Source organism: Haliaeetus albicilla, chromosome 2 (genome assembly GCF_947461875.1).
Source record: "Haliaeetus albicilla chromosome 2, bHalAlb1.1, whole genome shotgun sequence".
Taxonomy (NCBI): domain Eukaryota; kingdom Metazoa; phylum Chordata; class Aves; order Accipitriformes; family Accipitridae; genus Haliaeetus; species Haliaeetus albicilla.
In genome coordinates this window covers 63,849,302-63,868,833 of record NC_091484.1, presented here as the reverse complement: position 1 = coordinate 63,868,833, position 19,532 = coordinate 63,849,302, and the positions used below count along the sequence as shown (strand labels likewise).

The window sequence follows — 19,532 nt, the reverse complement described above, 5'->3', positions numbered from 1 at the left end:
TTTATCTGCCTATTTTAGATTTATAGCTACAGACAAACCTTAATGTAGGGTAAACTTTGGCTTAAGGAGGCACCATTATTTGCTATGAGACGAGGGTCAGAAACACGCTCTGGAAACCATTTGTCAATAAAACCCTGATAAAACTAGGAAGCTATTCATGTGGTTTGTATTCACACTAAGTCTTTTAAAGCACTATTTATCATGGTGATAGCCACCAAATAAATCTCATAAAGGGACAGTTTCAAAACTAGAATGTTGAGTTGGAGCATCAGACACTCAGATGAGCCATGTTCTGGGAAGACACTAGAAATATCTCATAGCCACTTAGTGAAAGAAAGCATATGGACTCATGTAAATGAACTTTACTACACAAAAGTGATGTACCGAGCAAAGTAGCAAATTATGCTTGTCACCTGTTCAGCATGAAAAGATACCTTGAAATTAGAGGAGGGTGAGAAAAGGAATCAGATGTAAAGGATACTTTCGCTGAAGACGGTTTGCAGTGGATTGTTGTCCCTGGAGAAAGATAGATATGTCTTAGCCAGGCAGTGATCCTGCACACAAACAACAGTTGCAATGTTAGCACCAAGTATGCTTTTCCTGGTATGTTTAAAACATTAGGCAGCAGAGCAATGAGCTGGTCATGGGAAGAAGTGAGCCAACAGCATTTGTGGCTTTGAGACAGCTGGAGCTCTGAGGCCTGGAAAGCTCATGGCAAGTCTTGAGAGGGGTAGTTAGTGAGCTGGGTAGGTAGAAGACTTTGGCCCTCTGGTTCCCTATGGTTTTTTCCCTATTGAAAAGCATTGGGCTTACGCAGGCTGGCTTGGCTTTTGGCTTAGAGAAAGGTCTGGCTTCTCTAAGGTAAAGAGATTGCTTGATTTTTGGGGGGGGCTTCACCAAAAGAGTCTGTGCCAGCTACTATGGTATTTTCAGGGCTAGTCTGGTTCAAGGCTCTGTGGAGGCTGCTCAGAGGAGGCAAGCTGCACAGTTCCCTGGTTGGTTCTTTCCCCAGGCCAGGACAAGAGCCAGCACAGATCCCTTCTAGCAACTGTGCAAAGAACGAAACTGGAAAGGCTGGTGCCCAACATTGTTTTAAGTAATGAACTCTTAGAAGAAAGACAAGCCATCGGTTTCCTCCTCTGTTGCCGTTGGATGAGTGAGCTCAGCTTTTCCTCTTGCTCGTCTTATTTGCTCCTTTGTTTTCCCTCTCCGCACAACTCAGTTGGGGTCCTGAGTGCACCAGCAGGCTTGAATTGCCCCCAACCTTTCCTCCTATTCCAATAGTCTCTCTCGTCTCCTGTTTCAACAATATTTTCCCCATGACATCCCCTGAATCCAGGTTTATGTAATATAAGTAAAGCAAATGAGTCAGAAAGAAATTGAGCCAACAAGCCATGCATCTATCATCACACGCTCCCTCGATTTGTCTCTGCTATTATATCCCACAAACTTGACCGCTGTTTGTCCTTTCAGCTTGCAAGTTATTAAGGCCAAGTAGTCTATCTTTGCATGCATTTGGGCAGCACACCATTCAGTGGGGACCTAATTTCTGCTTGGGGCATTGCTAAAATATTAATTACAGTAATTGAGTGTCTCAGGTGTGCTTTGGCTGGAGTTGAACCATAACAAAAAGCAAACCTGTAGACTATAAGCAAGGCAGAAGCTCACTGAGTCCTGACAATGGAGTTTCTCACTTTTGGCAAAGACAAAATAACAGTTTATATTTTTCTTTCCTGAAACAGTACAGCAGCTTCCCTGCAGGAAAGCCCAGGGGTTCTAGCCCAAGGTTTTCCTTAGTGAGTTGGGCACAGAGCTGAGAAGTGCCCAAGGGACACCTCCATACATCCCTCCTGGTATACCTGGATGAAAGCTGTCCGCCAAGAACTCCCTAACACCACATCCCGTTGGCCCACCTACAGTCAGTTTTTCTCTGTCCTGGGCTTCATTGTCCAGGCAGAGTACCTCGGCAAGTCCATGTTGTGCCCAGCCAGCTTCTTCAGAGAGCTTTTAACCCCAAACGGGGGTCCTTCATATTTTCACTATGCATCCAAGTACAACTGGAGTTGCTGCTGATTTTAAAAGCCTTGCCTCCAAGGCAATTAGTCAGTCTGGCATCAGTTTTTAGGCAAATAAATTCTTTTGACCATACATGTGCATATATTTTGTCAGGAGTGGTGCATCTATTGCTCTGCTAGGCAGCTATCTCAAGCCTGCACCTTGTAGACTAAGATGTATTAGGCATTTACCTTTGTACACTGGCACTGGTCATTTGTATCCATGTATATGGCAGAACTGCCCGAGCGGCGAGCGACAGCTCCCTTTCTGTGTAATGATAGGGGAGCATTTTAAGATTTGTCTAATGCTCACAATCACTGGCTTCACTTGGTTTCCAGCTTCAAGACTGGGGCTGTCAAGCTGTCAAGCTGTTTTAACTCAGCAGAAAGTATCAAGACAGAGAGCTAAGATGACGGGAATGCACAAACAGCTAGCAGGTTCATTAACTCTCAGACACTTTCCGGAAATCTGGAAATAGGGCTGTGGACTAACCTTGAATTTGGGAGACCTGGCTTATTCCCATCTCTTTGCCACTGCCACAGCATGTGAGCCTGGGCAAGAGGTTTCAATTCTCTGTTTTACTTTGTACCCATGTTTGTTCTGTAAATAGCCAGGCCTTATTACTCAGTCCCCATCAAATTCCTGTTAGGTTAACTTATTTTTCAAATATGAAAACACATTCACAGGGAGGCTGTAAACTGGTCTGAAAAGCTTGAATGCAAATGCCATCCCCATACTCTTACCAGCCTAACTCAAATGACAATCTCTCCCTGAATGATTTCACAAAGTGATGTGGCAAACCAAGTTAGAGAATAGAAAGCTGGAGATTTTCGTTTCTAGACGTGTTCTTAGAAGATCAGATCCTTGTCCTCATTCTGCTGTCATAGCTACCATTGGCCTGAGGAAAATGATAGACTGAGAACCAGAGACACGAGGAAAAAGAAGATCTTGCTGCACAACGAGCAGGGTCAGCACTCAGCTTGGGCAGGACCTGTTTTGGCCTTGTCTGTCTCTCTTTGGAAAAGACAGTTGGGTAAAGGGAAGGAGCTTTGTAGAACTTTTTTCAATATTAAAAACGTTGTCACAAAACTAAGCTAGCATGGGAAACATTTGCACCTTAATTGCACTGCATTTTCCACATTTGATCAACGATTCATCATATTTAGTTTCCTCTTTGACAGTGGTTAATACCAGATGTTTCACAAAAATGTGCAAGTAACTTTGTAAGTAGATGTAAGGTTAGCCTGCCCAGGGCATGTTTCTTCCTAAAGCCAGGTAGCTGGCTGATGGCCTGGCCCATGAAGGTTTATTTCCCCGCAGTGTTGGTTCAAAGATGCAATGATACACTGATTCCATAGATTACTATTCACTGCACTCAATTATTTGTTATTCCGAACAACAAGTTATTAGAAACAGAACAGGAAGGAAAGTTTTGAACTGTCTTGTTTTCTAACCTACCCAGATGAACAAAGGCACTGGAGAATTATTTTAAGTGTTCTTCAAAGGGTGTTGTAAAAGAGTGTGAGGCCTGAAAGTAGTGTCAGTTGCATCCATTTTTGGGGCCATGCCTCTATTCTCTACATGCTCCCCACTCAAAAGAAAATGAATAGTCAGAAGAAGGTTTGGGTAGTCTTCATAGTTTTCAGAGTCTGGGTTCAGTTAAGTACATGAAAGCTAATATTTATTTGACATTTACATATACCCCATATTTCAGCAGATGAGGAACTAGTAAAACATTCTCTCACATAAAAATTTCCAGCTCTCTGACTTCTGGTAGTGGCCAAAACCCCTGCAAAACTAGCTTTTCTTGTGATATTTTGGCCTTTTTGTTCCTGGTCCCAGGAGGAAATGGGAAGTGTAAAAAACATCTAAAAACTTAGTCACGAGAGCATCGCAGGTAATTACAGTCTGCCTCCAAAACAGGGTCCTTCTCCAGAAATGTCCTCAGCTGATGACACTGGCAGATCCTGGGATACGTCTTCTGGATGGGGTAGCTCTCTTCAGCTAGTTGCTTCCACTGCTTGTGGCTGACTGAAGTCTCTCCATGTATTTTCTAAAAGAGAAACATTCATGTTAAATTTGATTCTAAACGTTTTCACTGTAACCGTTAGTGTTTGTTTGCTCCTTCATAGCTTGCATCTGTCTTAAAACAGACATCAGCCATACTTGTATGCTCTTCCTACTTACCTCTTTCAGCCAATATATTCCTGAAGACAAAAGAAGAAAAAAGAAAGCTCCTAGCCTTTAGAGGATTGTGTCTGAGGACACTACAAAGCCAGAAATACCTATTGGTCAGTAGCAACAGCATAACTGGTACACCCTTGCCTATGTACATGCTCTGGGGAGCATGGCTTGTCTGCACTAAAGCCATATTACTAATTCTCAGCTCTTCAAGGCATTTTCCATGCATTGCCACTGTGGCAAGACCCTATTTGCTTGTGTAAGTTCACTGTAACCTCACTGTAAGTGAACTGTGTGTAAGTTATTTCATGGACTACAGTTGGAGTCACAGCTGGCAAACTATTTTGCTCTCATAAGCTAGAGCAGAGTCAAACATAGCCAAGCTAGGCTGAGAACTGAGCTAAAACGATTAGCAAAGATGGCAAAGAAGGTTTGTAGCCACCTTTCTGCCACTGCCCATTACTCTGTACAGAAGCTGCTGTTAGGCCACAGGCACAATATCATAGTCATTTAAGGTTCACTGCATTTGTAAAAGATTAAGAAATGTTGGAGGAACACCAGGATATTTAGAACAGTCAGATCAAGAACTGGTTCTAAAAGTGAATTTAAATTCATTTGGGGTGGAAATGCAAGTCTTGAAAAGCAGCACCTGGTCTACTGGTAGCAGATCTTCCACTGCTAGATCATTTATTTGTGAGGAGGAGATTTTTCAACACTTACTAATTTACCAGCCAGAGTGGAAAGGACTGGCAAATTGCAAGCAAGGTGACAGGAATTTTGTTCTACTCCAGATTCTGATCAACTGCCTTGAGTTTCTCCTGCATTCAATATTTTGAAGCCTCAGCCACCAGCTGGGAGTTGGGCAGAGGCAGAAAGCCAGCCGTGCAAAAATTAATGAGATGCTGAGCTAGGAGGCTGATGTCCCCTGCATAGGTAAGGCAAAGAGACCAACTCTTGCCATCACCCAGGGATTTTTTAGTGTAATACAACCTTTGGGATTTATAATTCAGGCTACTTGGGATAATGTTTTTCTGTCTTATGCTATAACGATCTCCCAGTGTGAAAGAGTTACAAAGAGGGCAGCACATAATGTTGTACACGTTCATGTTTTCCAGGCCAGTTAAACAAGCTTTCTTTTGTTTTAGAAGGAATCTATTCAAACTTTGGCAAAGCAAATCAATAATTGTGTGTTTCCTTTCTTCCTCCCACTTAGAATCCAGTCTGGATCACGCTCAGAGATGGTGCAGGGGGAGGAGAGAAAGGGACCTCCAAGAAGTGAAATGCCTCCCACCATTAATTGAAGCAAAATGATCCCATTTCGTGCACTGCCCTCCACAGCTACTATATTAATGCGGCACTTCACCCTGTATCAACAAAACAGAGAGGCCATCGCTCACCCTGCTGCAGTCCCAGCTCTGGCTCTTCTCTCAGCTTTTTTTTACCCACCCTACCCAGACAGACCCTCGGGCTGTGGCCCGTGGAGCCATCTGCTCCAAGGCCTGATCCAGATTTCTGGCCTTACTGCTCCTCCTGCCTCTGACATCTGCTCTGTCTCCAGCATGGTTTAGGTGTCACTGGCATCCCGCTGTGCATGTCACAGGACACTGGTTTGTTCTGCACTTGCACCAGCAGCTAACTGGAGCTCTGCCCCATTAGCAGCACACCAAGCCACTGGTTTCTAGCACTGTTTAACTGAAATGAGCTGAATCCTGAAGAAATTAAGCAGGCTGCATGTAAAATAGTTATTACATTTGTATAAACTTGCCAGTGGCTTCCAGTTGGTAGGAGGTGAATGGAGATGGAGGATACAATGCCTGGGAATGCAGACTCAAGGAAATGTGGGAAGTTATTGTAGGACTCTCAAAAGGCAGAGTCTGCTCCCCAGACTTTAAATGAACACTAACAATAAAATATGTGGACCAGAAGCTTTCTTACATGAAAACCTGGGTTTTAATCAACTCTTCCAATAAAGCAAGCAGTCCCATGTGCAGAGTTCATATGAGCCTGATCTTTAGGGGATTTTGTGAATATGGTGGTGAACTCTGACTAAAATCCAGATAAAATCCTCTAGGATAAACCTTAATTCATGGCCTAATCCTTTGCCTCATTTTAGTCACTGAATATTCACACTTTGACTTAGTGGCAAGTTAAAAAAGAAGTACACTCACCTAGTACAAAGGCAGGGTAAACTGCTGGTACTCATTTAACTCTTAAAGGTTAGCATCACTGACCAAAAATCTTGCCCTCAATGCCGGGGAAGAAAAAAAAAAAGAAGAAAAAGCCCAGTAACTAAGAAAGTTGTACTGCACCAACACCAACCCTCTCCTAAATTTGATCTCTTGCAGGTTGTATTCTCAATCCATCTCCTTGGCCTGTTTATCCCTCAAGTGTAAACCTCTTCAGCTCACATCATTCCACTTTGAGAGCTAATTCCACGTGAGTCATGGTGCTGGAATGCCAATAAATATGGCTGTAACCATGCCCCAGCTTGTTGCTGCAGATCATTTTGGCACAAAATTAGGCCTGTTCTTATCTTTGTTTGTGCAGCTCTTCTCAAAAAAAGGAGCTTCAGGCCTGGCTGTGGCCTTTGGGTGCAAAAGCAGGAGAAAGATTTCAAAACAACAGAAATAGTTCATACTTTGTTGAACCAATCTACAGAAATAGATGGGCTTTCTAGCTTATGAAACCCTCCAAAGTGGGCAAGTCCATGCTTCCCTCTATGAGGACTACCCTCCATTTCTGCTAAGTCAGGCAAAGTATTGTTACTTGCTAATTGTGATAGGATCAGAAGAGGCCCTAATGTGACTGATACTAGATAGGGCTCTGTTTCCCCAAAATCTGTTCCAATGATATTTGTATGGTTAAATTTGTTGCTCATTAATTACTTATGGAAATAAAAGGTGAGTACTTTATAATCCTATTTCCTTCCTTTCTTCCTTCCTTCCTTCCTTCTTCCCTCCCTCCCTCCTTTTTTTTTTCCTCTGTCTCTTGTTCTTTTTCAAGTACATCTTAAAACAATTTTTTTTGGCAACTATTCCTCAAGAATAAGTTGTCAAAAAGTCCTTCAACTGAAGCGAAATCACAAGCAGGCCCATGGCAATCCCCTTTCCTAATAAGGTTGTCCATATTGGCTGGTTAAGGCTGTCGAATGAGATCCATGTCCTTGGGGCCTGGAATGCAGTGCAGTAACTGAAGCATCTCTTTATAAGCTAGCTGAGAGATAATTGTGTTTATCTAATATTTAATCATTTGTACGAAGTTTTACAAATAAATCAGTCTCTTGGATATTGTCCTAGTATGAAGAATTTCTATCCAAAAATACAAAGCAGGAAATCGCAGGCAGTGCAAAATGCAGTCAAAATGAGTTCTGTGCAGATCCTTCTGAAAATCACTTTGGTTTATATTACATTAAAAAAGCAGGGCTGTTTAGGCTGTAGTTTTCTAGGCCTAACTAGTAGGGGCATTGCATCTCAAAATACTGTGAGGTTGCACCATACCCTCTGCCCAGCCTTGATCAAGGGGACTGCAGCCGGTAGCACTCTGCGGCGGGGTGGCAGGTTGTTCCCAGACCCCAGCCCCAGCACAAAGGGGATTCTGACTCCCACACATCACTCCTGCTGCTTTGCTGTTGAGCAATAGTTCTTAATGAATGAGCCATTATCTTGAAATTGCTTTGGAGTGAGTGCCGCTGGCTGGGAGCCAACACACTTTCCTCGGTTGTTGAAGGGTGTTATTTTATTGGTGAACATCCTTCTTTTTCATTTCTTTTTAATGACACCAGCTTCTTGTTTCTAACTGAAGTAACACTCAGTCCCAAGGCCAGTTTTTAAGCCTGGGTCCCTGAACCTGCATTTAGTCACCTAGCAATAGATAATGTCTAGCGAGTAGCATTCAGAAATGCTTCCCAAGCGGGTCCAGGTACACACCAGCGTTGCTTCCTGACTATGTTTTCTGATGACAGCTGAGTGTGGGAGGTCAGCTGCAGGGCAGAGCCATCCCATCAAAATAAAGGAGGACATAGACTTTTGTTTGTGTGTTTTCTGGGAGAAGAAAATTTCTTCATCCAAGATTTCTACATGCGGTGGTCACAGTTTCACCGCAAACTGCAAACTTCTTGATAAGAGTTAGGTAAAGTAAATAGATTGCGCTTGTGTGTGTTTGTTTACAGCACACAGTGAAGGATTATGTATTCATGCTAGGGGAAGATCCCATTAAATCTACTTATAATGGGTTTATGCTTACGCGGTACAATGCTTATACATTCTTCTCCGGGGCAGTGTGCTGGGATTGTGATTGATGAGGACAGTGCCCTTTGACATCCTGCACTGACAGAATCCCATTCCCAGCAACTTGGGTGGACCAAAAAAGGCAAATTAAACAAGCCTTCAAAACATGTTAAAATTTTAAAGAAAATCATCTTTTGATCCTTCTGCTGCGAAAGCTAAAGCACATGCAATGCAAAGAGCATTACCCGAGATATCTTTTGCAGTGAACTAGTCTAGTGGGAAAAGCCTTACATAAATAACTGCAAAGATATATAAGTATGTATATTTTTTTTATATATATATATAAAATATTTATTTTTATGCATGTGCATGAATGTAAGTATATATGGATGTATTGTTATATGTACTGTGATGGCACTGGAATTTCTGTCCTGCATAAAGAAAATCTTTCTTTTTTGAACATTCCCTAAAAAATCTGCCCCCAAAGTGGAACACTCCTTAGAGGGCAGCTTGTTACCAACCTTGGCTCCGTTAACAGTAACCACTATCTTTCTCATCATTGACAGCAGCAGCCTCAAGGGATCTATAATTCATTGACAAGAAACAATTTAATTACCTTAACTGTTGTAACTTGCAGATCAGCCAGCACAGCGCCCTAAGATAAGGTCCATATGGCTTGTACCTGAGAGCTCCCTGACTCAAGTGCTTTGCCTAGATGAGCCTGGGATGCTTTGATCCGGAGCCAGGTCCCTGCTGTGCCGGCAGCACAGCACAGCCCCAGAGCCCAGCACCGAGGCCCAGGTCCTGGCTCCGGAGCCCCTTCCAGCGCTGGCCTGCAGCGGCAGCCAGGTGAGGACTGAGAGGTTTCTACATTGCTCAAAGCAGAGCTCAAGACCGCTTTTGCTTGATCTGTTTCATGTGTGAAATTCCGCCTGGCACGCATCCTAAGTGGCTCCAGAAATGTGATCCTTCTGTATCCCACCACCTGTCGTGTGATGTATGGAGTCACTGTAATCCTACATTCATCGGCGGGGGAATATTTTCAGGCATCCAGGCTTTGATCTGTACTTGGATTATGCAGATGTTCCAAAAATGAGTCTAAATGTAATGCTGAGTGGTTAAGAGCATAGCTTTTTGTTTTGTCCTGGAATGAGCTGGGCTTCTTTCTTCTTCTCAGACCCTCCTCAGGAAAGGACCCATGCCAGATCAAAGTTTCTTAGAGCACACAAGGATCCATTGTTTCAAGAACTGCTACAAATTAGCAGCTGCAGTTAAAATAAAGGGTGGAGGTATTTTTCTTAGCCTCATTTAAAACTGTTTGGAGTAATTATCCTGAAGTACATTGATAAAATAAAAGTCCCTTAAGGGCTGCCAATTCTGTAGGGATCCCATTCAGCCCCACATTGTTGTCAGATATCTGATCAGGACATGATGATGTGTTGGAGGCAGAGTGGAGCTAAACTGAACTAACTGCTCACCGAAAGACAACTTTTGTTGCCTCTGGCAGCTTTAAGGAGCTTTAGTGGTTGCACCCATGGATTTCTCCCAGAGTTAATGAGGAAAGAGGACCCACTATATACCCAGCACAAGGTGGGAAGGGAGGCATCCCTCCGGCAGGCAGATGTCTAAACTAGATCCTTCACCCATGCCTGAACCCCTCTGCGATTCTGGATGTACAAAATGCAAAATGTAGATTACATGGTCAGAAGGCTATGCTGGCTTTGCCTGGGATAGAGTTAATTTTCTTCAGAGTAGCTAGTATGAGGCTATGTTTTGGATTTGTGCTGAAAACAGTGTTGATAACACAGAGATGTTTTCCTTACTGCTGAGCAGTGCTTACCCAGAGCCAAGGCCTTTTCTGCTTCTCACCCCACCCCACCAGCAAGGAGGCTGGGGGGGCACAAGGAGTTGGGAGGGGACACAGCCAGGACAGCTGACCCCCACTGACCCAAGGGATATCCCAGACCATACGGCGTCATGCTCAGCATATAAAGCTGGGGGGAGAAGGAAGAAGAGGGAGACGTTCAGAGTGATGGCGTTTGTCTTCCCAAGTCACCGTCAGGCGTGATGGAGCCCTGCTGTCCTGGAGATGGCTGAACACCTGCCTGCCCATGGGGAGTGGAGAATGAATTCCTTGTTTTGCTTTGCTTGTGTGCATGGCTTTTCCTCTACCTATTAAACTGTCTTTATCTCAGCCCACAAGTTTTCTCACTTTTGCTGTTCCGATTCTCTCCCCCATCCTGACGTGGGGGCAGAGAGCAAGTGGCTGCGTGATGCTTAGCTGCCAGCTGGTGTTAAACTGCGACAAAGGCCCAGAGGAGGTTTTTGTAGCTGCGGCACTACTCCCCAGTCCTGCCCTCAGCTTGACTGCAGCACAGGCAGTGACAGCCAGCCCTCCTCCTGCCTCTCCGTACCCCTCTGACCAGAATGGCAGGGTAGAAATGGAGAGCTGCTGCGCTCGGCAGCGTGGTGGGCTGGGGAAGGAGGCAAAGGTGTAGCTGCCCTCGTCTAGCAACTTCATGAAGAGTGCTGTTTCCAGCCTGCATGACTTGAACCCTGCCTGGGACTCCACTTTAATTGGTGAAGGTGTGACCCTGCTCCAGATGAGAATCTGTACCAACGCTGGCAATTTGTACTGTCCAAATGGAAAGTGCTCGTGTAAAGAGGACTCAGATGCAGCCCAGGCACTAGCGTAACCAGCTGGCACTACCAGTGAGCAGTGGTACCCTCTGCCCAGGCTGGACATTCCTCGGGACTCTCCCTTTAGCTTGGGTTTGTGCGCTACCTACTGCAACGGCCAAGTAGCCCACATGTGTGCTCTGTAAGGAGATTCTGCTGTTACGGATAACAGGACAGAGAAAACCTATGCAGACACAAGGAAGATTCAACTCCAAGGAGATCTCATGGCTGATGCCTTCCCTTTGCTGTCCTGGAGGTCTTGAGGAAGGCTACAGAGAAGGGATGTTCCCCCACAGCAAAGCCTGGGCTGTCACTCAGAGTTTGACTCTTCAAACGTCACATTCCTGTTTTTCAGGAAATATGGGTGTTTAAAAATGAGCATTCTGAACACAAATAAACCCAGTCATTTTCAAAATTATCTGTATAAGGGGAACTCAGAAGAAATCCACCTGGAAAAAGCAATTAATTTTTTTTTTTAAATACAGGTTAAAAACAAATCATATTTTACACTTCCTTAAATCTTGTTGTTACTGTTCATTATTTTAGGGGAAGTCACTAGCAGAGCATAATGTAAAAATATAGCAGTAAAAATATTATCTTGTGGTCATCGCAAAATCACAGCGAAAGATGTCACTTACGCTGTCCCACTTCCCATTTCAGGATGATAGTACTAACAAAGTTATGGCAGGTACAACTGAGCGTACATTAGGGCTGTATTTTCTAGCTCAGAGTGTCTCCAGTTAAAATTGTTTGGGTCCAGGTTGGCTCACAGTTTTGATAATAATTTCTGGCATGCTCTATCCCTAGCACATCCCCTCTCCTGAGGCAAATCTTGCTCATACAAAGTGAGTGCCATTTTCCACTAGGTCTAGCTGGCCTGGAAAGGGGTGAAAAGCCAAAATGCTCAGGGAGCAGGCTAGTGCATCCAGCCTTCCCACGGCACCGTACCCCAGCGGTCCTCCAGGACAGGACCCTCACCCGCACCCCATGGCTGCAGAGCCGTAACATGGCTCCACTTCTGCAGCTTGGAGGGAGGGGGAATATACTCCAGGATGACCCAGGGACATGGGGACAGAGCACAGAGCTGGCAAAACCACAGTCATTCAACTCAGTGCTGTAACCCTGGCACCAATCAAGCTTGCGGTAAAGATAGACAGGAGGGGGGAGACCACATTGCTGGGCAAACTGGGACCCCGACCTTCAGCACACAGAAAGACTTGCTCTGAAGTGGTTCGAGGACAGTTGTGTTGTCCCTTTCAGGTCTGGTAGGTACTCCTATGGACACTCCCAGATGGACCTTCTGGAGGTCAGCAAGTGGACTCGGGCTTGTCATGGTGGCCCTTGTGCTGCAGGGGACGCAGTGGGTTCCATGTTACGAGGGATGCTGAACACACGAGTGAAGATGGGGTTTGGCTGAGAGTGGCTCTGAGGTTGTGCCGTTCGACACACAACCAGGACATGCACTCGGGTAACTGGGCCTGGGTCCAGGAGAGGGAGAGGGTTAGGGGTGCCTCACGTTTCTTTGTTTGTGGGAAGTGAATTAATGTGCACAAAACTCCACTGTGCTGGCTTAAATTATTTATGAGAAAATCATACAGATTCAGCTCCAAAGGCATCCAGAGCACTGCTAGCCTTTATTCATGGTAACGTGAAGTTTCATTCCAACCTTTGATGCACTTCCCCACTCCCTCATTATTTAAAGTGTGGTTTTACTCTAAAGATTGCCTGTATAAAATTGGCATCTGCTTCTTTAGCAGATATATTCCATGTGCAAAATCAGAATACCCGTCTAGTGGCTTCAATGGCAAAAAATTTTTTCACATGCTCCTGTTTCGTGTTGATGGTGCAGAGGCTCAGTTGCACTCTTGCATCTCAGGCTGCAGCAGTACTGCTCTTCCCTTTTGACCCCAAGCTTTTAGCCAAATGAAGGACGGGTGGACTATTTCCGTTAAAAGGAAAAGTGGTGATGAGGAATGTACTTCTTTTGATGCACCTCTATTAATGCACTAAGGGTATGCACTGGTCACAAATCACAGGAAAAATCAGACAAAAGGGGATAATCTCTTTCTTTACACCTCTAACCCAGTCAGATACCCTTTCTTTCTTTCTTGCACAGCTTTTTGTGTTGCACTATTGAGGTGTTTTTATGTCAAGGGCTTCTTTTACATCTTCTCTGCTAGCTCCCCTTGGCTGCTCAGCCTCTTTCTCAAACACATAAGCCTTTGTAAAGGAGAGGCAGTAAAGGCTCTCCCCCCTTCTATGCCTCATGTGTACTTTCATCTGGGGTAGTGACACATACTTGCGTTTGATGTGAAGGTTCCTGTAGGTTTAATTATATGGTTTCTTGTGGAATGTAACAGTTTCTCCAGCTATCAAGTGGTGGTCACTGTGGCTGGCCAAAGACAGTATTAAACTTCATTAATACCTGCTCAGTCAGATTCTGCACTCATTCATCACTCTGCAATCCCACGGAAGACAAAGATGGTCCCCGGTGCGGGGGGCTGGGGTACAACAGAGTGCACCACACAGGGGTAACGCAGCGTAGCTTGGTCTGCAGGCTGTTTGGGGCTGGGAATGAGACACAAGGAGGGGAACCTCAGCTTCACTTTCAGATCTGAAGTGAATCTTTCTGCTTAACAAATCAGAAAATCGTGGTCATCCGAGACAGAACTTTGCCAAAAAATTCAGAATAATGGTATTAAGTAATTCAGAAATTTTGCCATATTTCTCTGGAGAAATCTAGCCCAGATTTTGTGGAATTTGAGGAAGATGATTGCTTTCTCTGGAAAAGTTTGTTGGAGGCAGGTAGGTTTCAGAAAAGGATGGTGGGAAGCTTTCGTGTGTGCTGGCTACCTGGTGTGCCTCCATACGATGCTTGCTTAGCACCAAGGCATCAGGGATTGTCCAGAGTTGCAGGCTGGTCACACAAAAAGCGGAATATCTACTTGGGCCTTATTTAGAGCTAACCAAACAGAAAACGTGAAAAATACAAGAAATTTTGTCAATGTAAGGACTCGAAGACCTGACAATTACAAACCTGGGTTCAGTTCCATGCCTACTTCCCTCTCTCTTGTAGGAGAGCATCCTGCGGGATGCTGGAACCTCCATGTAGGTCACCTCCTCCCTGTAAACCTGGTAGTAAAATAGATGCCCTTGCCCTGAGCTGCCCTGTACCCTCCTGAGCCGTTAACAGCCCCCTTACGTGGTGTGGGGCTTAGAGCAGATGGGGCTCTATCTAATACCGTCTACACTAAGTCCTCCTCTCTTATAGTCCTTCCACTTTATGACAGACTTTATTACTGCAGCTGTGCACTGGCCTCATGGTTTCAATGATTTTTCCATAATACTCTCAATCCCTTCCCTGCTCATTGCTCTGAGTGATTGGTTCCTTGCCCTCATATTAAATTATGCTACATTTTTCTGCAGCAAACTGCATTATACTGTATTACAAGCTGGTATTTACCATCTGCTGGCCCAATCTCACTAACAAGCCAAACCCTTTTGAATAAAAGACATTCTTCTTCAGAGTTTGTGCTGCCTCCAATGCCAGTATTCCCTATGGACCTGAGGCCCATAATTATTTCATGGGGTATCCTGCAAATAGACCCAAACAGATGCCAGGGCATCCTACAGAATGTATCTGTGGCAGTGCATTTGCAGGATTTGGCCTTTCCAATGCAGACAGGTAAGACAAGCAGCTATTGCAGTCTTTTTGCTGCCTTCTTATAGTAATTAAAATCTCCTTTCACAAGCGCACTTTCCTTCCTTCTCCTAATCTGGTTTTTGATGTTGCTTCCAGTTTGATCAGTTCTTTAAACCAATTAGCCACAGGCCTTCCCCCAGAGGGCCCTTAATTGCTGACTGCCTCAGAACTACTGGACCATTACACTGACTGTATTTATTTACGTTTCTGAAAGGTGCTCAATACCACCATCCAACAATCTGCTACATCTGAGTCCAATGGAGTCTTAAGAACCATAAATGTCCCAAACCCAGGAGCCCCCCTTGGCTCTCCCCCCATCTCCCTTTGCAACGCCTGGGAGAGCAAATGAGCCTCACTGGCAGGTTCCTCCCATGGGGAAAGGCAACCTCTTTCACTGCTTGATCGCTCCACTGAATCTGTTTTAGCCTTGTTGCTTTTCTTGATCTGAGTTTGATATGTAAATTGGTCTAAAAAGATAAACTTCCAGCTCAGTCTTTGGCAATGGTGGTGGGAGGGAAGAAGGGTTGTGATGATGCTCAGAAATGACCCCGAGAGTTCAGGAAGCATCTTGTTATCCCCAGCTGGAATGAGGTTGCTGTGAACTGGGGCTTTGGGATTAAATTAAGAAAGGGTAAAGGTGGCCCCAGGCTAGGAGGATATTGAGAAGGTCAAAGTGGAGCAGGTACTTCAGGCTTTGTCATGAATTCACATGCAAAAACCCTATGGCAAGACACCTTAGTTTAAAAGGAGCTAGATGAAGCTAGCAACCCAGGGAATACGTGTCTCAAACTTGGTGCAGATTATTTCTTCATGTTAACAAATGTGCATTTTCTCCCGTACATGGGAATGTGTAACCTTTGAGTCTTGCTTTGCAGCTCCTTTTCCAAAAGGGGTACCTCTTTTAATCATAGCACTACACGTAGCTGTGCACAGGAACATCTGTGCAAGCCCCAGACTTGGCTGCGTTCTTCTTGCCCTGATTTCTATGCTGCTCTACACCCCTTGACTGTGCTTGCACTGTGGATTTTTAAATGGCTTGAAGTGTTAGTAAAACAGGGCTTGTTAGGAAAGAAACGGCTTCCACAGACTGAGGAATACAGTGTCAGCAAAAGAAAACTATGTCTATCAATCAGCAGCATAACAGTATGTGTGAAATGATTTCTTATAAATATGTCTGTGCCACAAGAGAAAGCACTTCCATGTACATCTGATACATTTCAACTATTTTAGGGCTTCTGGGTTCTAGTCCAGTGTTTCCACCAGGGGGCTAAAAAAGATAAACATACACATTTAAATATAAAAATATACCATTATATGTAATAATAAAAATTACTCAAAGATATTATTATAATGCCACATTATAAGACATTGTTATATTGTGTAATATAATTATAAATATGTAAACAAAAGCATGGGCATGCTTTGAATCATTCTGCATGCTTCTGTTCAAGAACAAGGGTGTAGCCTTCCCCCTTCAGCTGTACAGAACATGGACAAATAATAAACACACGATTTTTCTGCTCTTCTGAGTCCCAGTACCTGAGTGTGAGTGACCTGAGGGATAAGGAAATGGGGGAGAAGAGCCTGGGTAGAAACTTGGGGGCCTGAAGATGAGAGGGTTTCTAGAGGCTTGTGCAATGCTTTGGGAAGTGTGCAAAGGAGTTGTGCTTTCACCTTAGTTCTCTTAATTGTCTGCAGCTTGGGAAATTACAGGTAAATACTGGAAACTGCAGTGACACCAAGTGTGATAACCTCTACAGAAAATGTGGAATCATCAGCTTTACTGACAGGAGTAACATGCTCCAAAATGCTTAGGAAATTAATTCCTAAGCCTGTATCCTGGTAAGGCATGAAATGGTCATGAGTCCAGTACCCTCTGACCAGGTTCTTTTAGATGTTTCATACAAGGAAGGTTTGATGTTCAATATCAAATTTACTTATTTGTAGGTATTTGACATTGCATGGGATTCTGGTTTAACAGTGCTACAGCAACATACTGAAATCACAACACAAACACTATACAGCAAATGAGATATACAGTTAGATCTCAATAAAAACATGATACCCATTAGTGGCTGAGGGCCGCTCAGGCCCATTGCTCTCTTCAGGGTTCATCTTGGTTAATTTTTAGACTCTGTGTTGGGCTGAGCCACAAATACATTTCCCCCATGCTGGTCTGACTGGCGCAGGAAGATAATACTCCGTAACGATTATTATTTAGGGAAGGCCATTTACACAACCAGCTGACCCACTCAACAGATTAACAGCTGTTTATCTAAAACAAAGGCCACCCTCCAGTCCCCTTTGTGTTGTGATAAGTTCGGCTTTCTTTATGACAGCTGTGGTCACTTCCTACATGCTTTTCTGAGCTTCATGAGCACATCATCCTTGCCTATCTCCTTTGAGCCTTCTACCACTGAAGGGCTTCGTTGGTTGGTCACAGAAGCCCCCCAGGCTTCAGAGCAGGCAGTGGTTCCACCTGTGAAGTGGAATGAATTCATACCTCAAGCATCCCTGTTAGCACAGGACAGTATGCGCACTTGCATGCTCTAGGGGCAGGATCCCCCTATCTCCACCTGATCTTTAGTTGCTATTAAGCAAATCACATAGGCTAAACTCCTACTTCTGGTGGCAACCACTGGCACCGGGGCATAATCCAGCCTGACCATGTGCCCCAGGCAGCGAGCTGCTCTGCCTGCCAAGCTGTTGTGATAAATTAGAAGACTCTTCTTCTGTAGACTGTGCTGTATGCTGCATAGCTTGAGTCCCTGCCATCAAAAGAATAGTGTGCAGCATTTTTTTAATGGGTGGTCATCTTTCTGGGTTTTGTAAGCCATTTTCACTGGCTGGAGACCATACATGGCTAAGATTTATGTACATTTATTTTCAATGGCCTATTCGCTAACTCTACAAGATTGTGCACGCAACACAGGGCATCCAGAGCTCATTTATCCCAGAACGGGGGAGGAGCAGAGAAAAAGATTGAAGATTAAACAAGTGAGACCAATATTAAGAATCATTTTTTATAGCATTCTTTTGAATGAATACACTTTTACAACATATTTTTCTCCTAAATGATGTGTTCAGGCAAAGGCCCAATGTTGTAAAAAGACACATAATTGGCACTCAAACAGGTCTGAGTTATTGCCTGGTTGGTGTAATTTTACACCTGTCACCGCCCATATATTTAGCAAGAGTGAAAAAAACAGACCTGGGGTTGTTTCCCTGCTGGTTGCCTTCAGGCCGCGCTGACATGCTCGCTGAGTTTATAGCATGCCTTTGTGAAATGCGGTGCCTGCAGAGGCGAAACCAAGAACTCATCTAAGACGCAGCTCCGTGGGGTCAGCAAGTGGCCTCCGGTTGCAGCCACCACAGGAGTAGCACAGCTTTTCAGGTCTGGCCCTGCTTTCCCATCTCCTTTTGCAGGAGGCAGCAGCCCGCCCTGCGGGAGCGGTGCCAACCCCCGTCCCAACGCACCCCTCCTTGCCGAGCATCGCCCAGCGCCGGCGTGCTGGAGGCGGGCAGCAGGGCAGCGTGCTGAGATAGACGCCTTCTAAGGGAACTTTTATTAGACAGTTTTGTGTTGGGGTTCCCACCCCCCTCCTGGGATTTGCTGAAAGTACCTAGTCTGTGGCCTCAGCTGCTTTTCTTGAGCTTAAAATATACAAATATAAGAATAGAAATCCAAAAGTGCTGCCAGCCAAGGCTGCCCAGACGTCAGTAGCATCTCTCCAGAAGAACAACAGCACAGCCCCAGTCCTTCTTAATTTACGTTCTGGTAGCTGGGAACAGAAGGCTGGACAGGACCAGTTAAAAAACTTGTCCCTCTCCCCGCCATCAGTTTTTGGGTCAAGGCAGAAGCTCCACTGGGAGTGGGAGAGTGGGTGCTTGGCCACAGCGCTCCGGGAGCTTTCTGCAGGTGTCCTGACCCAGGGGGGCCAGAGATGGGGGAAGCAAATCAGCTGGAAACTCAGCTCATGAGCCCGGCTGTGCTAATCCCCTCTGCGGAAATACTTGTCCAGGTACCTTGGGGCCCTAGGCACTGCTTCTTAATCCTCCTCCTTCGTTTGATGCAGATGGATGATTATTTTTTGATTCTTCTTTTTCTAGTTAGTCAGTGAGTCAGAAACAAGGCAGCTGTCTGCAGAGCTCCAGCCATGATTTTCCTCAAAAGCTTTTGCATGACACAGCTGACTCCAGCAACTGCCGCTTGCTCGTGCAAACTGGGGCAGACCCGCTGAGGGTGGCAGGTTCAGCACGGCAGAGCAGCCTTCCTCCTGTGCCGGGCTGCCCCGCCGCCCACCACAGCCCTCCTGCGTTTCCCGGGCAGGTTGTGGTCCCTCTCCTTCTCTGATGGAGCTCTGGTTCGCATGGCCCAAACAGAAAGGTTCGAGCTCCAACGCAATCAGCACTGCTTTACAGCTGTTTACTTAGAAGATCCATTCAACTTAAGTTGGCCAAGCTGCATTATTAGAGTGGAAAATCAGGGAATCATCCATTTTTAATAGTTTTATAATGCTGGAGAAAGACTGGCCGCTCTGGCTGTAGGACTGACACACCTCTGAATACAGGCTGGTCAGTCAGACCCAATCAATTTGATTAAAAAATCATGGTATTTTGTACAATAACTTACTTTGGATACTTTTTCCTCTCAATTTGAGTCATTAATTGCATTCATTTCATATTTT

General features: G+C 44.9%; 1 long non-coding RNA gene across 1 annotated transcript; it reads right to left on the bottom strand.

Annotated features, from left to right (window-relative positions):
- Nucleotides 1-287: 287 nt before the first annotated feature.
- LOC138688534 (uncharacterized) lies at nucleotides 288-9,212 on the bottom strand. Its single transcript, XR_011327392.1, has 3 exons — nucleotides 9,079-9,212; nucleotides 3,514-4,108; nucleotides 288-554 (listed from the first exon to the last, which is right to left on the bottom strand). It is a non-coding gene; the product is annotated as an uncharacterized lncRNA (long non-coding RNA).
- Between the last annotated feature and the right edge of the window lie 10,320 nt (nucleotides 9,213-19,532).